Raw genomic sequence first — 8929 nt, forward strand, 5'->3', positions numbered from 1 at the left:
GTGACATCACAGATCAGAGGCAGGACATATTCTGCACTGACTTTGGTATTTATTGCATTGCTATTACAAATAATGCAATAAATGACTGCAGTCAATCTGTACAGTGTGCACAGACTGAACTGCACAAGGCAAGTGATGACATATTAAAGGCTGAAAATCAGTGGTATCCCCCTTTAATCCTGTGCTGCCCTACATGCAGAGAATGGGAAACTGGACATGTGATGCTGGTGAAATACTATCGACTGCCATGTGTTACAAATGACCTCACAGTAATCACGATTTTTCTGTCCCCTCGCTTTCTGGAGTTCACTCAAGAAGGCGGCTTTTGTCATGCCAAGGCAGCAAGTGAGAAAGGTTCATCTGTAAACACCGCACAGTGTGTTATCTGGCACAGCAGTGTTATCACGCTGCAGGTATGCAAATGGCTGCACTATTTTTAGAAAGGGTGTTAGAGAAATTAGACTTTTTTTTGTAAGAATTCAAATGGCATCCACTTGCATAGCAACAATGGAGCCTTTTTAATGACCGATTCCTTTCATGCAGGGCTTTGTGCATTTGGACAATCTGCGTACAGTATAATGGACTGATAACCAAGTCAGTCGGAAATTAACTGGCGTGCAATGCAATCCAATATTCCCGGTGAAAGCATACAACTATTTTTGCTGCATGTGCCTCGTGTCTTTTTATTTATTTATTTTTATTTTTTTCAGCTCGTAGAGAGAGCAATGTCAAGTCCTTCAGCTCAGATGAGCCACTACACGGAGGAATTCACTCTTTTGGTTTAGAGGCTTGTGTTGCTTTTTTTGTCCCTCGTGCTGATGATTCATTTCTCCACATTTGTCTCAGCGTGCACACAGGTGCCTCTTTGTCATCTCCTGTTGTGCGTATTTATGAGGCCATCTGAAGTGATAGTACGCTTTTTTTTGTAGAGGAAGACGAAGTCTGAAGTCAAAGAGTAGTCTGAACAGAATCAAAGCAATCTTTACCCTCAAAGCACAACAACAGCAGAAGCATGACAGACACCAGAGAGAATCAGTGTCTGGCCAAGCAAACAAACATTTATGGATACATTTGCAATTATGCCGCACTGCATGGGGACTAGTTTGCAAAAAGAACATGCACGTACCACCTTCCCGAGCCACTGAAAAGAGGCCTGTGAGGGCGGTGGTGGTGATGAGGATTCTCCTGCAACCATTTACCTCATTTGGTTGCCATGGCTACACAGCCGGAGGCCCGAGCTCTTGGAAGCCGAGGCGGGAACAGGGAGAGGGAGGGATGTTGGGAAGCATGGCCCTCAGTGTGGCTGCCTCGCCTTTCCTTCCATGCATCAGCTAACTGGACCTGGCATTTTGAAAAGGGGGACACACACACACACACACAACACCATGCCCTTGTGAACCAATCTGTGACTTTAGCATCTATCCTCCCCCTCTGATCTGTCTGCAAAAGGCATTGTGATCAGGTCAGCTAAGGTTATGTTTCATCTCATCCTCATCAGCAGGGCTGTATAGTCTATAAAATGGCATTACGAAGGGGTGGATCATCACCCTTTGCTGAACTATGCATCTGTGACTGCAAGACAAATGATTTCAGATTACAGATCATGGTACATCCAGTCATTTTGCTGCATTCCTAGCTGCAGCCAAAACATCCTACTGTGCTGGAGAGAAAGTCAAAGTCCACCACTGGATGCCTGGTCATGCAAAATGTAAGTAAGCAACTTGACTCCTCTGCTGCCAAAATAAAAACTTCCCTAAAGAGTGGATTCTTTGCATTTTATATCTTAGATAATGTTTTTTCTTCCAAAATGGGATGTAGTGCAATTTGTAATAGAACTCTTAATATATTCAAGTTTGCACACATTTCACACTGTCTGTAATTACTATCCATTTACTGACCTGCAAACAAAGACAGGAAGCTTGCAGGAGAGAGGAAAGTAAGCCAACACCCAGAAAGGAAGCTTTGAATGAATAATGGTCTAGTGGTTCACAGTGGGATCAGGGTTTGAGGAGCAGTGGGCAGGACAGCGCTCAGGTTGCATGGTGCAAAAAGGGCTACACCTGATGCTTCCCTCGGCCTCTGCGACTGACACAGAATGATCGCAGTTAACATTTAAATTCTGGCCAAATTAATCAACATGAAAATACAACTTAATTTCATATGCCTATAGATGCATAATCCAGTGAGAGAGGGATGCTGTTGCATCAGTTGTCTGGATGATCTGTTCTCTGCAGCTGCAATATTTCCACCCATGTTTACTGGTTTCTTGCAGTAATGGAAATTCAGGAACTCAAGCTTAGATTGAAATCAAACCTGCGGTTAGCTTTCTTTGGTTCAAACGAAAATGGAAAAAGTAGTTTTTCCTACTAAAGTGGAAAAGTAGTTTTCCTATCAGCTATAGAAAGACGAGAAGAAACAGGTGAATATTAGGGTCAGCACTGGCTGCTTTGCCCTTGGTTTTTTAGTCGCTCAGGAGGACTAAGAGCTGAGCTCTTTGTATGCATCCGTTCATGCAGTCATTTGTTCTTTCATATGTTCGTTCAATTGTTTATAACGCCGTTCACAATGTGCATTGCTCAGGGGAGTTACAGTGAGTGCTGTTTGGGCAGCGCCAAAGCCAAAAGCGATGCGTGAGGGAGACACAATGTGGGCTTGCTCAGCAGGCAGTACAGTAGATGTCAAGTAAACATTAACCAAATGGTGGCTGGCGTGCTGCATTGTACATACACCCACTGGGGAGTATCTCGATGCTTTTGTAAATGTAGCTAATAACGCAAAGCATAAATGACAAATAAAACATTTCTCTTAGGTATGACAGCATTGTGCTGCCACAGCACTTTAATGTTAACAAGAGAATTTTTTAAGTATACACATACATAAAGCCATTCACTCCAGTCATATATAAATAAGCATTACCTCCAAGCACCTAAACATAAGAAACACATGAGTGACTGCTGGCTATCAGATGTCAACATCCATTTTTTTTCCCCATAAAATTACACATTGTGGAGTTATTTCCAATAAGTGGTTGAGATTACATTCTCACTGTTTAAAAACAAACAAACAAAAAAACTGCTGTTTGACCCAGAACTGTATTTTCAGGCATTTGAGTTGAGTTTGAATGGCTCTATTCTCCCATACACAGATGCCCTGAACTAATGTAAAGTTAATGCCCCACAGTTCAACTGAACCACTCTGACCGAACTCAGTGTAAAGGCACTGTCAGACACTGCCACCACTGTTTCTTCTGTGGCCTCGTTTCTAGGATAGTGCATAAAATTCCCATAGAATGGAGATGACACAGAGAGGTGCATGTCCCAATGTGTGATCACAGTTTTAAGCAGCAAAATTTTAATTTCACACAAAGCAGAGAGGTGAGAGGTGACTGAGGGACACTGCAGCTGTGGGCAGTCATGGGCATCAGTGTATGCTTCTGGCAACCTGCTCAGCTGCTGCACCAAAACACAGGCTGGCAGGTTGGCGGAGTCACTTACCCTCAAATTACATTGTTTGTATTCTGGGAAAACCATATACATCTAGGCCCTCATTAATAACCACTGCATATGCACAAAATAAGGCTTTACTCCGCTTTTGATACAAAAGTTGGGAGTTCTAACAAAAACCTGACAGGAGAATCTGCGCACCTCTGGGGAAACAATGACCCATGAGTGCGCACATTTTGGAGAGCATGAGAAATGATGACTCCAATGACAAAGTAGTGAAATACATTAAATAATGTTATCTCACCCTTTGACTCAGTTTATAGCAAATACACAACTATATAATGAAAATATTGCTTGCTATCACCATCATGCATGAATTGGCTACTGTCTGATTCCCTTTATTATGAAAGCCTAAACCTCAAGATCATCCAAAAACATCTCTTGGTTTGTAATTTGGCATATATTTTGTTATATGCTAACATGTGATTGGATCCAAATAATCAGGACAAATTTAAGGCGTAAGGTTAAGGTTCAAGAATTAGACTGATAAGGATATTATAAAAGGGCAGGTGGTCCGTAATAACATGTCATTATGTGCAGTGCCATGTTTATTACGCCAGCCATGTTGAATGGCATACTAAACAAGATACTCATTACAGTGTGTGAAACATACTAAAGGGTGAATTCACAAAAGGACTGTGCATTTTTTGCAGCTGCTAAACCTGCACAAATAAGACAAAAAGAAACCCCCATTCTATGCAAATGAGCCTCAGTGCAAAAAAAAAAAAAAAACAGTTCACAAAGACCAGCACTAATAGCCATGCAGATATTATTAACGTCTTCAGAGAGTTGCTGGTAAGTGAAGCACATTTACAAGGCGTGTCACACCCAGATTTTCCAGTGATCATGAGAGCAGTGATTGTAGACAGGCGAAGGCAGCGTCATGCCAGGTGTGCTCAAGAGGAGATATTTCAAAGGAGAGCATCACCTTTGATTTATCTGAGACCAAACGTATTCACAGATACCGGTTGCCAGGTCAAACAGTTCTTGCTGAAGGCCACTTGACATCAAGGCTGACACTGAGCCTGCCACTCAAAGATGCCACGCAATACCTGGCATCGTCCTGCCTACTGTCTTCTTGGCACGAAAGCGACATTTATACTTTGCCACATGGATAATTACAATCAGATGAAAAACAAGGGTAAATTGCTCTAAGCTGCAAAACTTTATGGGTGTGTTTGCACTGTAATGTCATTAGCGCAGTATCTTTTGTGAATTGGACCTTGAGATGGGGCAGATAGCGATTGTAATTAAGTGATGTGCAATTCACGGTGCTATCAGCAGCCGCAATCCATGCTTTGTATTATCAACCCAAGCCGAGTCGTCCTCTTTATCTGGCACCGCTCCAGTTGTGCAATTATTGATGCCGGACACTCGTCTAGAGCGAGATCCACCGTCCCTGCGCCCCACACACTGGCATCGACACTGTGACAAACGATAGTGTGTAGTAAGGCTCTACTTTGTTGGTCAGATCACCACCTACTGTATTTATTTCTGTGAGGGTCCTCACATCTGAGCATGCAACAGTAACTGCTGCCATGCAGGTGGAAAGAGTTGTAAAACACCCCACTCAAGTCAAATTTCGACAAAAAATAGACTCCTTTTGCTTTAAATAAAAAAAATTAATTAATTAATTAAAAAAATAAAGAAAAACAGGAAAGAGGACAGTTCATGCAATTCCATGCACAAACCACCACCTGATTACTGACCACTGTGGATGGCTCCACAATGGACCAGTTTGCATCAGTGCCGTTTCTGATGTTCATAGGTAGGGTTGGGACCCTTTTGGATTTTAACGATTCCGATTCCTTAACGATTTCCTCTTAACGATTCCGGTTCCTACCGGTTCCGATAACGGTTCCAAATATATACATTTTTGTATTTTTTTTTTTTTTAATGACACCATTATACTTATATAAATAAACAAGTAATAAACAACAAGCTGCTGCCAGCTTGAACGGATTGACTTGACTGTTGCTGCTGGTCTTACTCTTATCTGAACTTTCTATAGAAAAATGTAACATTATATTAATGAACGATTAATTTAGAGCCAATTTAAAAGCAGTTGAGTAAGTTGTAACTAAGTACAGACAGATTTATGTTTGCTGTTTTATGGCTCTAGTTAACTTTATTCATATATCAGACAAACGTCACATCATTAGCGTTCTAATAACAAAATAAACAGCAGATTTACAACAAGCCTAATAAAAAAATGGACATTTCAAGATCCGTAGTGGTGGGTAGTAGTATATTTTCCTAATGCAGGGATACAAACAGGAAGACCTCAAAAAAGAGAAGTTTCCGAACCTCCAGGGGGGCGGGGGGTAGGGGGTAGTGTTAGTGTAATGTAGTGTTAGTGTATGTTTATGAGTTGTAGAACATAATAAATTATCTTGAAGGAGTAGATGTTTACCAGTAAGCTTGACTCCAATAATTTAACAATATATTAAATTATTATTTGTTTTAAAAATGTAAATTACTTATCAAACAGACCTAACTATTCAACTACCAATGAATGAGCAGGAGTATGTATGTGATAACATAGATTGAATATGAAAAATAAACCGAAGTGATACCGCTTCTCTGAATAGACAAGCTAAGCTGTCAGTGTGCTGCTGTTAGCCAGTGAAAATAGACTGGAGTGGCAACTCTTTACTTTGTTAGACAATCCATGTCAGTACGCTGCTGTCGCCTGGAAATTTTCTTTGCCTTTTGGACTCGTACGGTGCCGGTGCAGTTGTTTTTCTAATTCCGATTCCGTGTTCGCGGAAATTATAGGGCCCTGGTTAAGTTGCGTTTTTCTGGCTTCGACATTGTTTGGTTACACTGTGGGGCTGCACTCCTCCTCCTGCCTCGCTTGATAATGACGGTCCGACATTCTTCATAGCAGTGCAGTGGGGGCGTATCCATCCTGAGCCCGCTCAGTCCTGTAGGTGACGTGACGTCACCTCAGTCGCTTCAGTGCACACAACTGAGCAAAATGAATGCAGATGAGAAATTCCAGGAATCGTTATGGGAACCAGTTTTGCCAAAATGATGGATCCGGCTCCATTTCTTCAATTTCCAGTTCCCAATCCTATTCATAGGCTATGTATAGTGGACAAAATCTCTATATAGCAGTATAATTTAAAATACGGCTGAGACAGCTATAAAAAAGAACCAAATGTGTAAGTAAAACTTAAAAAACAAATTAAAAAAAATTACAAATTAAAGAAAAAGCTCAGTTACCACTCAGTTGTTTATTTAAGTCTGTATTAGCTAAGCCCTGCAAACAATATCGCCTTTCTTGCTTCCACCTCTCCCACAAGGACCTTGATTTCACACTCATGGCAAATTCTCACTTTGTCCTGGGCTCTGACAGTGCCGTTTTCCTCCAGAAACTAATTTAGATGAATGGACATTTTTCTTCAACATGCATTTCAGCATTCATGAGGCGAGCCTCTTGACTGAGTTCGGCTAATTGTGGGCTCTCATGAGGTCGAAGCGCAAAGTGCACAAGCGCAACGTTTCAGGTAGAGAGTACTGCTTATAAATGTGTGTACACAGTGTTATAAATCGGAATATTTCTCGGCATACATAGATTTCCTCTTTTGTGCTTACGTAACCTCACAAGTCACACACAGTTTTATAAATGAGGCCCCAGGGCTGCATTTGGGAACATGCATAGTGAGCAATAATCGGGTCAGTAAAGAGTAACAAAATTCTCCTTTCACATAAATGCCAGTTTTTCTCCCTGCATTATTATTTATGGCTCCCTTGTGTTAATGTGTCAAATGTGGGCAGGATTTGTATCCTTAGGTCATTTTATTTTAACATTAATTTACATGACATTATTATGGGATAATAAGCATCACTCTCCAGCTACTGTGTCTTGTTTAGCAGAGACTGATGCATGGAAATGGATAGGCAGAGCAGACAGATAGGATATAGGAGGCGATGCAGAGCAGTGTAAAACATGGGCTAGCACTTGTTTCGCTTTAATGTTATTCATGCTGCATTTCATCTCTGGTGCGTGAATAACACTAAACATAAAAGTTATGCTGCTTATGTTTAATTGCGCTAGCCTATACTTAGCCTGGCAGTCACAGCGATATGAGGGATTTCTTTTCAATTTCGACCATGAGATTTACACAATCATAAATGACAAAGACTAGCAATGACAGGCAACAAAAATCAAATCAAAATCACAGGTAGGCAGGAAAATGCAAAGTTAAGGTTTGCTGCAGGAAACGCTAATAGCAACTAAAGCACAGATTCACAGTGTGCCCATATAGAAAAAATAAAAAAGTATGTAATGTAATCAGGCAGCGGGGAGTCGTATTACTCTGTGATTGATGTTTGTTGATCTGGAGAAATTAATCCAGCACAGCAAACACATTAAAGATGAATGAAGGAAGTACGAGCTGGTAGCAGCGAGTGACAGAAGGAGACGGGCCTAAGCATCATTCATACTGACTCATTGGAGTCTTAATGAGGTCAATATATAACCCATCCATCAAATTCTCAGCAGGATAATACTTTTGCATGCGACACCACTAAGACAGTGATAGCAGATACAATTATGGCTGGCAGTTAAATTATGGCATCCAAAGGCAACAGTGAAGTGACATTCAATGGCTGTTTGGCTAATTTCAGCATTCAGATGAATCTTAGCTTACTCATCGCTCAAATTCATGTCACAGAAATACAACAACAGCACTACAGCGGCTAGCAGTCAGCGCTACACTGATAAAATACACCTAATCACAATAGATCAGACTGTCCCGTCCCCGCTAACCGAGACTCCATCAATTCACCTTGTCTGCCTTGCTAAAACACTCCTGTCAGGGATGGACACTTTTCTAGCCACAGGAGGTGATGAACTGAAGCTTACGAATGAAATGTAGACGCTGTTCCAGCTCCTGAGAGGACGTGGCCTGTCATGGCTACACCCTCCAGCTAGCTACCGGTCGCTAACTGGAACAGCTCACAGATACTGTGACATTACAACTCAACAAAAGTTGTAGACGTTCAAAAAACAGTTGTAGTCCAAGTTTCAGTTTCTTAAAATCATGCTAGTTAACGTTACCTACACATTTTTTTACCTTAGTTTCATCATGCCAGGCAGTGATAGCTGCAATGTTTTTTATATTTGAATCATGCTGGTTAACGTTAGCTGCACGTTTTGATATTCTTTATATCATGCTAGTTAATGTTAGCTGCTATTTTTTTTATCCTCATTTTCATCATGCCAGTTAATATTATCAGCAAATTTTAATATTATTTGAATCATTCTAGTTCTCCTTAACTGCAGACGTTTTTTTTTTTTTTTTAAATATTCATACTAGTTAATATTATTTGCTAATTTTTATATTCTTATTTTTATCATGGCAGTTAACATTAGCAGCAAATTTTAATATTATTTGAATCATGCTAGTTCACGTTAA

Source organism: Myripristis murdjan, chromosome 5 (genome assembly GCF_902150065.1).
Source record: "Myripristis murdjan chromosome 5, fMyrMur1.1, whole genome shotgun sequence".
Taxonomy (NCBI): Eukaryota; Metazoa; Chordata; class Actinopteri; order Holocentriformes; family Holocentridae; genus Myripristis; species Myripristis murdjan.